Below are 15266 nucleotides of genomic sequence, written 5' to 3' on the forward strand. Positions count from 1 at the left end.
GGGTGGGCATAGCAGGGAAGGGAAAATCCAGGAAGAGGCCTCTGTGGGGGTTGCTTGGTAATCAAGGCACTAAGGTACAGTCTGAGGACACTGAGCAGCTGTAAGGGGGGTGTGCAGGCAAGTGGGGGTAGACCATGAACTGCAAGGGCTGTGACTGACACCACTGCAGCTCTGCAGTGCTAAGGTATACAGTTGCTGAGGTGATCCCAGTAGGCTCTGCTACTAACATGCCCGGCAGAATAGACTCTGGCAGTGCCCTCCAGGCCCTGCCAGGCGCTGAGGAATCAGCCTTATTGACAGAGACAGACCCTCTTGGAGCTATAGATAATACAGCTGCTTGGAGCTGGAAGACAACCCCTAAGACAGCTTTTTCTGAGGTTCCCTGTAGGAACCTTAAGGATTGGCGATGAGGGGCAAAAACTCCTTTCGTCCCCACCTTCCTGCTTTCCAAGCTCCAAACTGCCACCCCTCCCTGATTTCCCAGGGCTCAGGCATAGATGCCAATTAAGATGCACAAAAGTTGCTTGGGATGTAGTTGAGCCATTTCAAAGCCAGTGTCTTCACCATGGGCCAGCCTCCTTCCTTGGCTGGGGACTTGGGAAGTCTTTCCCGCATTTGAGAAATCAATCACACTATGTTTCCCTCCCTTCGGGTTTGGGAGGCTCTGGTCTATTGGTGTTTGCGTGTTACTATTCTCTATCCCTGCCCCGCGTCATTGCAGAATAGAACTCACCTCCCTAACTAGACTCTGCCTCACAGCTCAGACAGATCAGAGGGCTTGCTGTCCTTAAAGATCTCCACTCACTCCCTAGCCCCTTCAGCACCTGCTCTTGGCTACATCATGATTCTCTTCCTGCTGCTTGCTGCTGTCTGAAGACTGAGCAGCTTTGTAGATTCCTCTGTTCAACAAGTATTTATTGAGTGCCTATTATGTGCCAGGCATTATTCTGGTCAATAAGGACATAACAATGACCAAAAGAAAGATCCCTCCTCTGGACTGCTCTGGTCAGCTCTTTGTAGAAATGAAATCCAGGCCTACACTTTGCACACATGCACATTCCTTGTGGGGAGGGTGAGGGGCCAGGGGCCCCACCATGCCGGGGGTAGGTGGGGATTGTGCAGAGTGTGCTACAAAATGATAGCAAGATAAGGGAGAGCAAAGCAAAATGCTATAAATAAAGAGAGACTGGAGGGAGGGCCGCTTCAGCAAGGTAGACCAAATAAGGCCTGAAGTGAAAGGAAGGTGATCTGTCCCTCTGTCCTCCCCTCCCCGCATTGTGCCGGCTTTGTCTGCACTCTGTCACCACCCCGATCAAGTGTCAAGCCAAAACAGGGGCCATTTGCTGTGAACATGCCAGCGGTAGTTGAGAGGAAAAGTTGCTAAAATTACTCCCAGTAATTGTGAGGGAGGGAGACACCAGGGTGAATTAGAAGCGATGTCGGCATGGAGAGAGGGGAATCAGAAAGAAACCCCGGTACCCAAAGGGAAGGAAGAAACGGGGCAGGAAGAGGCAGGTCACGTGGCACAGGGGAGGAATGAGGTGCTCGTTATTTGTGCACAGGGCAGAGGGGAGCCACCCAGGAGTGGAGGCTGACTCTCCCATCCGCCTGCCCCCAGAATCCCTGACCTTGGGGGCCCCTGCCCTGGCTCCACACGAGCCTAGGATTAGGGAGCTGAGCTTTCTGCCTGTCTCAGGTTTCCCTTTACAAACAGCTGCTCCTTCTTGTCATTCTTTTGTCTTCCTGCTGGCTTCAAAATCTTTTGTACTTGTGCACCCCTCCCATTCCCTACTCCAGGTCTCTGCTTTCCGATGGATGTGAACAGTGAGAGAGATGGAGGGCCAGGGACAGGCTTGGGGCTGGCCTAGTTCAGTTTGGGGTAGTTAGGGCAGGTTGATCTTGCATTCAGGGAGTATTTGGAGGGACACGATTCACCAAAAGGGAGACTTTGTGGAGAGTGGTCGGTCTGGAGGGCCAGAGGCCTCAGAAGCATACAGGATGAGCAGCCTGGTGAGCTTTGGAGTCAGTCACAAAAATCCACTTTGAAACCCAGTGATTCCATTTTCTAGCTGTGTGGTCTACGTCAGTCATATAATCGCTTTGAGCCAGTTTTGTCATCTATAACATGGGGATAGTCACATTTTGTTTCCAGGGCTACTCAGGCCATTAGAGATTGCACAAATAAAGAGTCTACACACAGCAGACACACTGTGGGCCCTCACTGAATGGCAGCTCTTAGGTTAGGAACACAGAATTGAGGAAGCCAGGCTGCAGACAGGAGGGCCAGTTGCCCTGCCATAGGTTCTTGGTCCCCACACCTCCTTCTGCCCCACTAAGTCCACTTGGTTCAAAGGATGGTCTGGGCCAGAAATCCTGTAGTCTTATGGTCTGTTCTACCCAGACTGTGGCTGCCCTTGGGAATGTCATGCCAGGAGGCCAAGGTTCTCACACTGTCCTAGACTCAGTCCAGGCCCAAAGCCCAACCCTGAACTGGGACAGGCATCGCTGCCTGACTGCTGCCCACTGAACTTCCCTCATGATAAGCCAGTATGTGTCCTGAGGTCCACCAGGAGTTGACCCAGGCCAAGTGGTGACATTGGTCAGGCCACTGGATAGGAGCAGGCTAGGAGTTGGTGGCTTACACCTGCAATCGAAGCACTTTGGGAGGCTAAGGCAGGCAGATCACTTGAGGTCGGGAGTTCAAGACTAGCCTGACCAACATAATGAAAACCCCATCTCTACAAAAAATACAAAAATTAGCCGGGCATGGTGGTGTACTCCTGTAGTCCCAGCTACTCAGGAGGCGTGAGAATCGCTGAAGCATGAGAATCATTTGAATCTGGGAATCAGAGGTTGCAATGAGCTGAGATCACGCCACTGCACTCCAGTCTGGACAGAGTGAGACTCTGTCTCAAAATAAAATAAAATAAAATAAAACAAAATAAAATAAGCTTTCAAGATGGGGACATGACACTGGAGCTTGAAGTGAGGGGAGGGCTTTGGGAAGCACTGAGTATCAGGAAATGTTCTAGGCAATGATAATCAGAGTGACCAAAGGCATGGAAGGGGAATGGTGTGGTGAGTTCATAAGGACTCGGAGGACACATGCCTGGTAAGACTATGCTATAGGGGATCTGGAGACACAGGTGGAAGGAAAGAAAGGTGGGGCCACATTGTCAAAGAGGGGAAAGGGCCATATACATGTTGAGTGACCACCTGTGCCAGGTGCACAGTGTTTTATACAGCATGATCTCACACATGCTCACAATTGTGTGTCACTTAAATTGTGTTTTATGGAGGAGCAATGGGGTTCAGGCTAAGATATTTGCTCAAGGTAAGTAGCAAACGTGGCACTGGGATTCAGACCCAGGTCTGTCTTGCTCAAAGGGCTTTCTACAGACTCTGCCCTGTTTCCCAGGACAGCAAAATGGACAATACCCTGGAAGCAATGAGGAATGACTAAAGTTCTAAACCATAGCAGTCACTGTGATGTCTTGAAACTAGAGTTTGATGGGCCTAGCAGAGGTATTATTGGGTTCTTTGTGGAAGAGAGGCTGGAGGCAGGGAGACCTGAGAGGAGGTTACAGTAGTCATCAACGTTGGCAGGAGAGCAAGACCAGCAGCATGAAAGGAAAGGCAAGGCTGGAAGGCCTTTCTAAAGGAGGAATAAAATGCCTTGCTGACAGCCTGGACGTAAGAAATGAGGAAGGGAGAGGCATGACTGCACGATGTCGGCAAGGAGGGGAATAATGGCAAAAGGGACACGTAGGAGGAAGGACAATGTTCCATTTGGGGGAATTGGAGGTAACAGTGGGGCAACCAATGGAAGATGCTTTGCTTTCCTGAAGGAAGCTGGAGCTATGAGACCAGTGGGCAGAACTGGAAAAAGAGGACTGACTACCTCAGGGGATGTGAAAGAAGCTGTGAGGTTGGAGAGAAGAGGAAAGGCCTGGGAGATACCCACAGCACAGCGATGGGAGAAGGAAGAGAAGCCTGCAGAGAAGAGAAGATTCAAAGAGAGCCAAGGAGCGTGAGAAATGGGCAGTTTCCTAGAAGCCAAAAGAAGCATTTCAAGAAGAGCAGGTGGCCAGCAGTGTCAGATGCCAAAGAAAGGCTGTGTGTCAGGAAGACAGAGAAAAGAACTTGGATTATTTTGGAGCAAGCAGCTTGTGTAGTGTCACAGGCAAAGCCAGGCCACAGGGAGTTAATGAGGAAAAAGATGAGGGGACAGGAAGTGGAAGCAGTGGATGTACACCATGCAGTTGAGGAGTTTGGCAGTGAAATGAGATTAGACAACAACTCAAGGGAAGAGGGCCAAGTAGCACAGTTTTGTTTTTAAGATAGGGCGGTCCAGAATATGTGAAGAGGGGGTAATAAAAGATGCCCTTGTTTTGTTCACCATTTTCTTTTGCACTTTCTGGTTGTTTTCTTATTCTCATCTCTCTTTTTGGAAGACTGGGGGGTGCTTTGGGAATGCCTGGGGAGTTTGGGTGCCCACCACCAGAAAGTGGGCTTACAAACATGAGGCTCAGCTGGCTCCCTCCTCATCTTCAGATATGCACGTAGGGAGCTCAAGGCAGAGCTCTCTCACCATTGGGCCCACTGACTAACTTGGGAAGGGTCTCAGCCTCCTGAGTTCCATCGTATAAAGACTAAAGTAGGGCTGGAGGGCAGGGAGTAGCCCTAGCGAATGATCTGGAAACATAAGTAGTGCTCAGTAATTCAATGTCTTCTGCTTGTTTTTGTTTCAGTATTTTTACTTTACCTAGAAAGACAATGTCCCTGGTGTGAAGGTACAGGTGCCTCTACTGGGCCCAACCTACAACTCAGCCCCAAGAGAGCTTCCTAGTCTCTTAGGGCAGGGCTTTTGCTGGTGCTCCAGGAAGGTGGTGGAATGCTGAGCCTTCTGGGATGTTCTGTGCTGTAGCAGGCGTTTGAGACGGCGGCAGCACCTGCTGGGTGTGCAAGCCCAGCAGAACCTTAATTCCAGTCCCTTGCTACACATGCCCCAAAGTTTGCCACAAGAATTAGAAACTGAGTAAGTAGGCAACAGATACACACATTATGCAGGTCCTTCCGGCCATGGGAGAGGGTGGTAAGTGACCTCCCTGGGTCTGAGAGTCACAAAGTCAGATTTGGAACTGAGGGGCCTGGGGAGCTGGCTGCTGCTTTTCCCCAAGGAAACTTTTCCAGGGCAGCTAGCAGTCCGAGTGCCAGACTGCCTCTTAGGTCCGTGGATCAGATTGGAGGCTGAGAGCTGGTCAGGCTCCTGGATGTCTGAAGGGACCAGTGCAGAGGTTTAGCTTTCCTACTTGTAGCAAGGAAAGAAGGGCCTTTATCAAAGGTCTAGGAGTTTACTAGATTAAAACAGCTGAACCATTCTAAGCAGGAGGAGTGGGAAGGAAGCAAGATGGGATGGTAGTTGGTTTGCTGGGAATGAGGAAGAGTCAGGAAAGGGTTCTGTGGGGAGGCTGGGAGAGGGGCAGAGGGAGAGATATGCAGAGATATTGCATAGTAGCGGGGCTGGGGGAGCTGAGGTCTGGCCGTGGGAACAAAGACAGTGGAGTGACTAGGCCAAGACTGCAGAAAAGGTGCAGAGCTGTGTGTTTGTCCATGGTGGAGGAGGTGACCTTGCCCAAGGGCAGAGCCTTGTGGCTTTGAGAAGCCAGGGCAGGGGGCACAGGCTCCAGCCTGGTCTCCCCATGCCTGGGCCCCTTGTCTCTGAGATTACAGCCTTGGCTGCCAAGAGTAGCTCCATGGGGGCGGTGTGAAACAAAGCAAAGGGCCCTTTGTCGTTCTGGGTTCCTAAGAATAGCTTGGCTGTGTGTGGGGAGGTGTCTGTGGCCTGCCTGTCCCGGGTCTTGTTCTCAGAGGTGTTTGAATGCCTGGTGTTGGCAGGGCTCATTGCTACTTGCTGGGGAAGTGGAGGCTGTCAGCCCACCTCAGCCTCTCTTACCTGTGCTTGTCCAGCTCAGCTTTGGGAGAAGGCGCAGGCCTAGGGACAGTGGAGGGGCAGACATGGAGTGGCCCCAAGGTATTAAGGGAGAGGAGACAAAGGCCACAAGCCTGGAAAACAAATTTAATACCTGAAAGTAAAGACAGGGAGGGTTCTGGGAAGGGTAGAGGTTGAGGGACAGCAGCCAGAAGAGGCCAGAGCGGGGAGAGACACATGGGAAGGACTTGCGGGCCGCAGAGGAGAAGCAGAGAAAATAGGTGCACATGGAGGCCAGAATGTGGAAAGCAAAGGGATGAGGAATGGGCTGGGGGAGGGGGAGCAGGGTGGATGGGTTGACAGAGAAGAGCAGATGGAAGGAGAGAAGAGAATGAAGGGGGTGCTTCCACAGAGATTCAGGGATGGAGGGGGGTAGCATGACTCTTGGAAGAGCTTGGAAGCAAGGCTCTCAAACGCCATTCCTGTGAGATAACAATGCAGTCAAATCCCTGCCTAATCTCCCCTCCTATTATTAGCCCGGCGTCCTCTCAGAGAATAGGCCACAGGTCCCTGGGCTCTGTCCTTTCCCCCATGCCCTTGGCTAGAATTAGACAGACGTGCCTGCATGGTCATCTGCTAGCCACGGTGTCCGGGTTTCTAGGCAATGTGACTGGAGAAGAGGATAGAGAGGTAGTGGGAAGGGGATGGAAGGTCACAGAACACCCTCCGTGGATGAGGCAGCAGCTAGACACAGAGAGGGGTGAAGAGGTGCACCAGAGGTCTTTGTGCTCAAAGAGTTTTCAGATCAATAGAATAAATACACAAGCAACATGATCACAAGTGCAAAATAACATGGTTAACATGTGCAAAATAACTGGAAAGTCAAACACATAGCCATGGGGATGCAAAACAGAAGAATCACGAAAGGGCAGGACAGAGAGAGAAGGGTTTCTGGTGAAGTCGAGCTTGGAGGTGGGTCTTGAGAGGATGGATCTTGAGGAACCATGTCCACAGCTGCTGGCCAATGCTGTGGGCATTCCGGAGGAAAGAAGGGAATCAAGGAGACAGTGGCTTCTATGTCTACTTTTCTGGCCCAGTCTCTAGGGGCAAGGTTGTTAAAAGCTTAGTAGCAGACTCCTGGGTTTTTAAACACACTGGTATTTGTTGCTATTTACTTAAAACTGCTATTTCTTTCTTGTCCAACGTGTTCCTTTTATATTTTTCCTTTAGCCTCCCTCTTGCCTCTAGTATCCCTAAATAGTGTTTATCGTTTTGATACTTAAAATGGCCAAAAGTTATCATGCATATTTTTATTTTGAGCTCTTTTGAGTCTGACAAATCGAAATAAAATAAATACATGATGAATAATGTACCAAAGAAAGTGAGCAGCTGCTGTTCTCTGTTCCTATGAGGGCTCCAATTGCTCTTGCAGGATGAGGGACATAGATGAGATTCTCTGGATCATATTCAGGGAGAGGGTGGAGGAGGGTGGAGGTAGCTTGCTTTCTCTCTTTTTCTTTCTGTTCCTTCTCTCTCTCAAGTTGCTTTTTTCTTCCTCTCTCCCTTCCTCCCTCCTTCTTTCCTTCCTTTCTTCTTTCCTTTCTCCCAAATTATAAAAGTAATGCTCATTACTTTAAAAATTCAAACAGTAAATCTTCTATAAGGCAAAAGAAGTGAAGTCCCTTCCACTGTTCACAATCCCATCCCCAAAGGTTAATAGTCAGAGTGTATCCTGTGCTTGTCCATTTGGAACCTTTTATGTATATGCATAAAATACACGATGGGATTTTTTTTTTTTTTTTTTTTGACAGTGTCTCACTCTGTCACTCAGGCTGGAATGCAGTGGTGTGATCTCTGCTCACTGCAACCTCTGCCTCCCAGGTTTAAGCAATTCTTGTGTCTCAGCCTCCCCAGTAGCTGGGATTATAGGTGCGCACCACCACACCCAACTAATTTTTTAGTAGAGATGGGGTTTCACCGTGTTGCCCAGGCTGGTCTCGAATTCCTGAGCTCAGGTGGTCCACCTGCCTCAGCCTCCCAAAGTGCTGGCATTACAGGCATGAGCCACCACACCCGGTGGATTAAAAAAAAAAAGAGAGAGAGAGAGAGACAGGGTCTTCCTATATTGCCCAGGCTGGTTTCAAACTCCTGGACTCAAACAATCCTCCTGCCTTGGCCTCCCAAAATGCTGGAATTATTGGGATGAGCCACTGTGCCCGGCCACATGGGGATTTTTTTTAACTGGGATATAAAAAAAAAAATGAAACATGTATATGCAATCAGGGAATGCTGACTTAAAAAAAATGTATGTAGTTTTTGGAAGCTTCTCAAGTCATTAATGATTCCAGGATCCCTCTTCAAGTGACACATGTGGACAGTTACCAGAGCCTTCAGAGGCTATACAGTAATCAGCACTCAAAAACGAATCAAAGTAAATTTTGAGAAATGAATGAAAGAGGCCAAGGAAGGATAAGTAAGAGGATGCTGACCCCTTTTAACCTCACCCCTTCTTTGTCCCTGGACATCCTCCTCTCGGGAGAGGTCACTTGGACAAGGTCTGTCTGGGGTCAGAAGTGACAGTAGGCGCATGATAGACTCTCCGGTCATGGGAGATTATCCTCCTGGCAGAGTTACCTGTCTCTGCTTGTGAAAAAGACTTTTTTTTTTTTTTCTTACAATGGTAGCATTGGCATAATGATGCCTAGTAATTAATTTTGCAAGGCTGGTTCTGAAATGTCACATTTTTCATGCCCAGAAAAAGGTGGTCATTGTATCTGGTCGTTTTTCTGTTTTGAACTCTGGAACTTGTCCTGAATGTCACATTTGTACCTGTCCTTTGTGTGGAAGCTCTAAAGTGGCCTTTAGCCAAAAGTCAATCAAAAGTTTTGAGCAAGATCCTAATATAGTTGATGACGCTGATGCAGCCCTTGAGCTGACAGCTGGTGTAGCGTGGATGACTGGATTCCTGATGTGAAAGCAAGAGACCAGAAGCATCTGAAATGCCCAACTCTCTACTCTCATTCTGCTCTGTGCTGCTCCCCCTCCTCCCCACTGCAGGTCCCACACTAAGCCAATACTAATTCCCCAGTTTCTGCCTTTTCAGAGACCCACCGTGTGCCCTGGCCAATCAAAAGGAAAAGGTGGGATGGAAGAAAGGAAAGAAAAATATAAGATAATTATTATGGCTCCTGACAGCTCTATCAGTAGGATAAGGGCCTGAGATATGCAACCATCCTCTCTTGCAAACAGGGGGCATGCCTGTGGAGGACCAAAGTGGAATTGGAAGGCTTGAAATCAAGAGAATGGAGGAGGAGAAAGGGAAGTGCAGGGAGTGGGGCCTACAGCCCCAAAGGTGAGCCTCAAGAAGGCCTCACCTCTCTGGGCAGTGCCAAAAATCCTCGGGAAGAGAATATGAGGAGTGGCCTGGCTCCCAGCCCTTGTGTCCTTCTTCCCCTCTCCCATGCCTCATTATACCTGAAGGGTCAGTCCCACCCCTGTCCCCGGATGCATGTGAAAACCCAGGAGGAGGACCTGCATGGGCTCTGGCCCACACTTGGAGTCTCAGCATCATCACCTTTGCTGCTGTGCCCTAGTTCTAGAAATTCAGCTTCTATCTTGTTCCTAAGACTTGGGCCCCACCCTGTGCCACAGGCTGGTAACTGAGCCCTGGTTCCCTCTGCCAGAGGCCTTGTCTTGGTAACCCTTTAAGTTTTTCTGGCCCCTGTCTACTTCTCAGGGATTAGATTTTTCCCTTAAGCCCCAGCCAAGAAGCCGGGGGCACTGTTTCCTGCTCATAGAAGGAGACAGCATATTTTGATAACTAAGAACTAAGATTTTGGAGTCCGACTTAGGTTAAAAAATCCTGGCTCTACCATGAACCAGCTATGTGACCTGGGTGTGCTATTTAACGTCTCTGAGAAAAACATGCAGTATCATGTGCAGTCTTATGACCCAAAATATAATCCATAGACTGGCAGCATCAGCATCAGTGGGAGTTTGTTAGAATTGCAGAACCTCAGGCCCCAGCCTAGATCTATTGAGATATTAGCATGTTAACAAGAACCCAAGGTGATTCTGTGCACATTAACGTTTAAGAAGCACTGGCTGGGCGCGGTGGCTCACGCCTATAATCCCGGCACTTTAGGAGGCCAAGGCAGGCGGATCACGAGGTTAGGAGATCGAGACCCTCCTGGCTAACACAGTGAAACCCTGTCTCTACTAAAAATACAAAAAATTAGCCAGGCATGGTGGCGGGTGCCTGTAGTCCCAGCTACTTGGGAGGCTGAGGCAGGAGAATGATGTGAACCTGGGAGGCAGAGCTTGCAGTGAGCCGAGATCGCACTACTGCACTCCAGCCTGGGCAACAGAGCAAGACTCCGTCTCAAAAAAAAAAAAAGAAAAAAAAAAAAAAGAAGCACTAATGTAGAGGAAAGAGCACAGGCTTTGGAACCAAGAAGATCTTGCTCTGAATCCCAGCTCTAAACCTCAGTCTTATCTGTAAAATGTCGATGGCAATACCTACTCCATATACTTATCTTGAGGATTATGTACATGAAGTTACAGGCACAGGTTCTAACAAACAGTGAATGTATCTATTACTATCTATGGCCTGCTTGGCTTTCCAAACCTGTTCTAGTGCCCTCTTGTTAGAACATCTTCCTGATTCTGATTGCTTTCATAGACTACCTCCTTTTATCTGCTGCCAGGCTAGTCTGGACATCCTCCCAGCCTCTGCAATGAGAATGTTCTCTGGGATCTGCCCCATCTCACTTGGTCCTGTCTAACTCCAGATCCCAGGTCCTTCCAGGCCTACTGTTCCGCTGCAGTTAACAGGAACACAGCTCACCACACCCCAGGAATTCATTCCACCAACATTGATTAGCACCAGTTTTGTGGCAGGCATAGTCTTGACTTTGGGAGCTCACAGAATAATGTTGTTAAAAAGATAAACTAAGGCACATAAGATTTAAAAGAGTTTACTTGAGCAAACAGCAATTCATGAATCAGGCAGCTCCAAACCAGAAGTGGCTGGGAGGCTCCACTAAGGGTACACCAGTGGGAGGTTTTTACAGAAGAAACATGGAAGTAAGGCAAATAAAACATTTGGTTGGTTACAGTTATACAGCTGTCTTATTTGGTCTGTCCTGTTGGAAAGTCCCTAGTCACATAATTATAAGTTTGTTGGTTGCTTCTGATTCATTGAGCTTAGGTTCTTTTTTCTTTAATATAGGCATTTACAAGAAATAGCCCAAGTACAGTTTCACTTATGTTTGCAAATCAACCAAGGTTAAGATCACTTAAGAGGCCTAACTGGCTTTTCCTGCTCAGGGATTCCTCAGGCCCAGTGTCCATTTCAATTACTTTAACACCGTAGCAGGGCAGACAAGCACAGAGGTGGTTGCAATATAACAGAACAGGTTCTATGATGGAGGAAGTACCAGGTGCTATGAAGGGCAAAGTCCGGATGCCATGGGAGCATGAAGCAAGGCCATATGATTTGGACTGCAGATCAGGGAAGGTTCTCTAGAAGAAACGCCATTTTAGATGAGACTTAAAGGATAAATTGGAATATATATTAGTCCATGCTCACATTGCTATAGAGAAATCCCTGAGACTGGGTAATTTATAAAGAAAGGAGGTTCAGTTGGCTCACAGTTCTGTAGGCTGTACAGGAAGCACAGTGGTATCTGCTTCTGCGGAGATCTCAGAAAGCTTCCAATTATGGTGGAAGGTGAAGAGGGAGCAGGCATGTCACATGGTGAAAGCAGGAGCAAGAGAGAGAAGGGGAGGTGCTGCACACTTTCAAATGACCAGATTGTACCAGAATTCACTCACTCACTACCATGAGGACAGTACCAAGGGGGATGCAGCTAAACCATTCATAAGAAATCTGCTCCCATGATCCAGTCACCTCTCACCAGGCCCCACCTCCAACATTGGGGATTACATTTCAATATGAGATTTGGCTGGGGACACAGATCCAAATTATATCAGAATATGTCAAGAAGGAGGTGAGCAGAGAAACCAGCATGTCCAAAGCCCCGAGAAGAACTGAAATTGATTCAGAATAGCTAAAGTATGGGAGTAATCAGGGGAATATGACAAGAGAAGAGCCTAGAAGGCAGAATCAGCTGGTCATGAAGGACCTTCTGAACCAAGTTAAGGAAGTTTGGACTCTATAGGCACTGAGCAGCTATTAATGTGTTTTAAGAGAGATCATGGATCTGATTTTATAGAATAGGTGGCATAACCCGTCATTCTTGGGGAAAACAATGTTTAGTTTCTGATTCATTTGCATGAGAGATTCTAGATTTGTGGTCACAGGTAGAGAATGAAGAAAACTACCTAGAGAAACTGGGAACTAGAGATGAGAAAGGAGAAGCGATCCAGGAGAAGGGTACTCAATTATATTTATACTATTCTGTAGATTCCACCTTCGAAATGTCCTGCCTCCTCCCTTCTTTTCCATTCTCTCTATAAACACTAGGCAAGGCCCCTTTTCATGTCTGGATAATTGCAACAGCACCTTAACTAGTCTTCCAGAGGCTCATTTCACCAGATGGCTAGCAGACTTGATTTTCTAAAGCACTACTTACGTATCTGTCATTCATAGAAACTTCCAGGGCTCCCTGTTGTCTTTAAGATGAAGCCTGGACTCCTCTGGCTCGCATTTAAAGGTGCTCCATAAGCTGGCCCAACTGCCCCACCTTATCCCTTCACAGTCTCCCACCAGGTCTGACTGGTCTACAGACAGCATCCTTACCTCAAGTTGGGCTTTCTCAGGCCCTGACCTTGTCGGGACTTTTTCTGCCTGCTCTTCTAGGCACAGCTCATTGGCTCTGCTATGAAAGCACTCGCCAGTCCAACACAGCTACCCCTGAAACACACAAAACAAACTTTGTTGAAACTTTACAACTACAAAAATGACACCCAAGATCTCCTACCCAATCATATTATTCTCCTTTGTTCAGTTCTTTCCAAGGGGTGTGTATAGTGTGTAATATGTATTTTTTGTATGGCTGCTGTGTGTAAGTATATATGTACATAATCTGATAAAATACCAATTAGCATTTCATATTTTTACAATCTTCTATTTCATAAATGGGGATAAGAATATTGCTCACCTATGGGTTTGCTGTCAGAATTAGATAACGTAATACAGTGATATAGTTTAAATATGTGTCCCCCCAAATCTCATGTTGAAATGTAATCCCCAGTGTTGGAGGTGGGGCCTGGTGGGAGGTGTTTAGGTCCTGGGAGTAGATTTCTCATGAATGATTTAGCTCCATCTCCTTGGTGCTGTCTTCACAACAGTGTGTGTGTTCTCTCAAGATCTGGTTGTTTAAAAGTGTGTGGCACCCTCTCCCTCTCTTGCTCCTGCTCTTGCCAGATGACGTGGCTTCTCCTGCTTTGGCTTCTGCCATGAGTAAAAGTTCCTTGAGGCCTTCCCAGAAGCTGAGCAGACACTGTAAAGCCTGCAGAACTGTGAGACAACTAAACCTCTTTTCTCTGTAAATTACCCAGTCTCGGGTACTTCTTCATAGCAATTCAAGAATGGTTTAACACATACAGAGATTCTCAAACTTGTTCATGCTACAGAATCACACAGAAGCTTTGTTAGGACACATTTTCTTGGCTGGGAGCAGTGGCTCACACTTGTAATCCCAGGACTTTGGGAGGCTGAGGCAGGCAGATCATTTGAGGTCAGGAGTTTGAGACCAGCCTGACCAACATGGTGAAACCCCGTCTCTACGAAAAATACAAAAAAAATTAGGTGGTGCGGTGGCGCATGCCTATAATCCCAGCTACTTGGGAGCCTGAAGCAGGAGAATCACTTGGGCCTGGGAGGTGGAGATTGCAGTGAGCTGAGACTGCACCACTGTACTCCAGCCTGGGATGCCTGAATTTGCATACTGGATGCTACTGGATTGAGGACCACACTTTGAGAACCACTGAATTAATGCATGTAAAGTGCTCAGAATAGTGCCTGGCATGTAGTAAATGTCCAATAAATGGAGCTACGGAGCTATTCATTTGCTATTTCTGAGTTAAAATATTAACATTTACTTGTTTGATATTTAGATTGTTTATAGTTTTAAATGACATTGTTATTGAGATGTAATTCATATGCCATAAAATTTACCATTTTACAACATACAACTCAGTAGTTTTTAGTATAGTGAGAGTTGTGCAAGCATCACCACTATCGAATTTTAGAACATTTTCATCACCCCCAAAAGAAATGCCATACCTATTAGCAGTTACTCCTCATTTCCCCTGACCCCCGTTTGTAGTTTTTTTGAACTTATAAATAATGTATTTCTAAACATAAGTACACATGGCTTCTTTTTCTTTTGAATAATTTCAATAGAACAAATTCTAGGAGATGAATTCCTTAGTCAAAAATTATGAATATGTTTACATATAGCCACTCTTTGAAAGCATTAACTTACAATCATTGTGGCTTTTTTTCCTGCTGTTGCTTTTCATTGTTAGCATATTGCTTATTCTCACACTGCTTCAGTTTCCTTAAGTTGATGTCACCAGAATATGAGGTCCTTGGGGTTCAGATATTGTAATATTTTCATCTTTGTGTCCCCCAGGGCTGCACTATTGAGTGTGGTAGTCACTAGCCAAACATGGCTGTTGGGTACTTGAAATGTGTCTACTGCAACTAAAACACTGAATTTTTCATTTAGTTAAAATTTAAAATGAAGGGAGATCAATTTATTTTCAACAAAGGTTCCAAAGCAATTCATTGAGGAAATGGTGCTGGATACACACATGCAAAAAGATACATTTAGACCACACCCCACACTATACACAAAAATAACTTAAAACAGTTCAGAAACTTACATGTAAGGTCTAAAACTTATAATTTTTGGAAGAAAACATAGGAAAAGTCTTTGGTTAGGAAACAAGTTCTTACATACAATACCAAAAGCATAATCCACAAAAGACAAAATTGATAAGTTGGACTTCATCAAAGTTGAAAGATTTTGTGCTTCAAAAGATGTCATTAAGAAGATTGAAATTTTAAAAAGAAAATTAAAATCCAAGACACAGACTGGATTTTGCAAATCATATTTCTAATAAAGGACTTGTGTTAAGAATAGATAAAGAATTATTACAACTCAATAATAAGACAACAGAATTTTAAAATAGTCAAAAGATTTATAGACTTAAAGTCAGCTGATTAGCAAGGTTAAAGAAAGAAAAGATTTATACATATCTCAACAAAGATATGCAAATGTATAATAAGCACATGAAAATATGCTCAACATCATCAATCGTTATAGAAAAATTCTAATTAAAACCTCAATGAGATACCACT

Source organism: Theropithecus gelada, chromosome 7b (assembly GCF_003255815.1).
Source record: "Theropithecus gelada isolate Dixy chromosome 7b, Tgel_1.0, whole genome shotgun sequence".
In the NCBI taxonomy this organism is placed as follows: domain Eukaryota; kingdom Metazoa; phylum Chordata; class Mammalia; order Primates; family Cercopithecidae; genus Theropithecus; species Theropithecus gelada.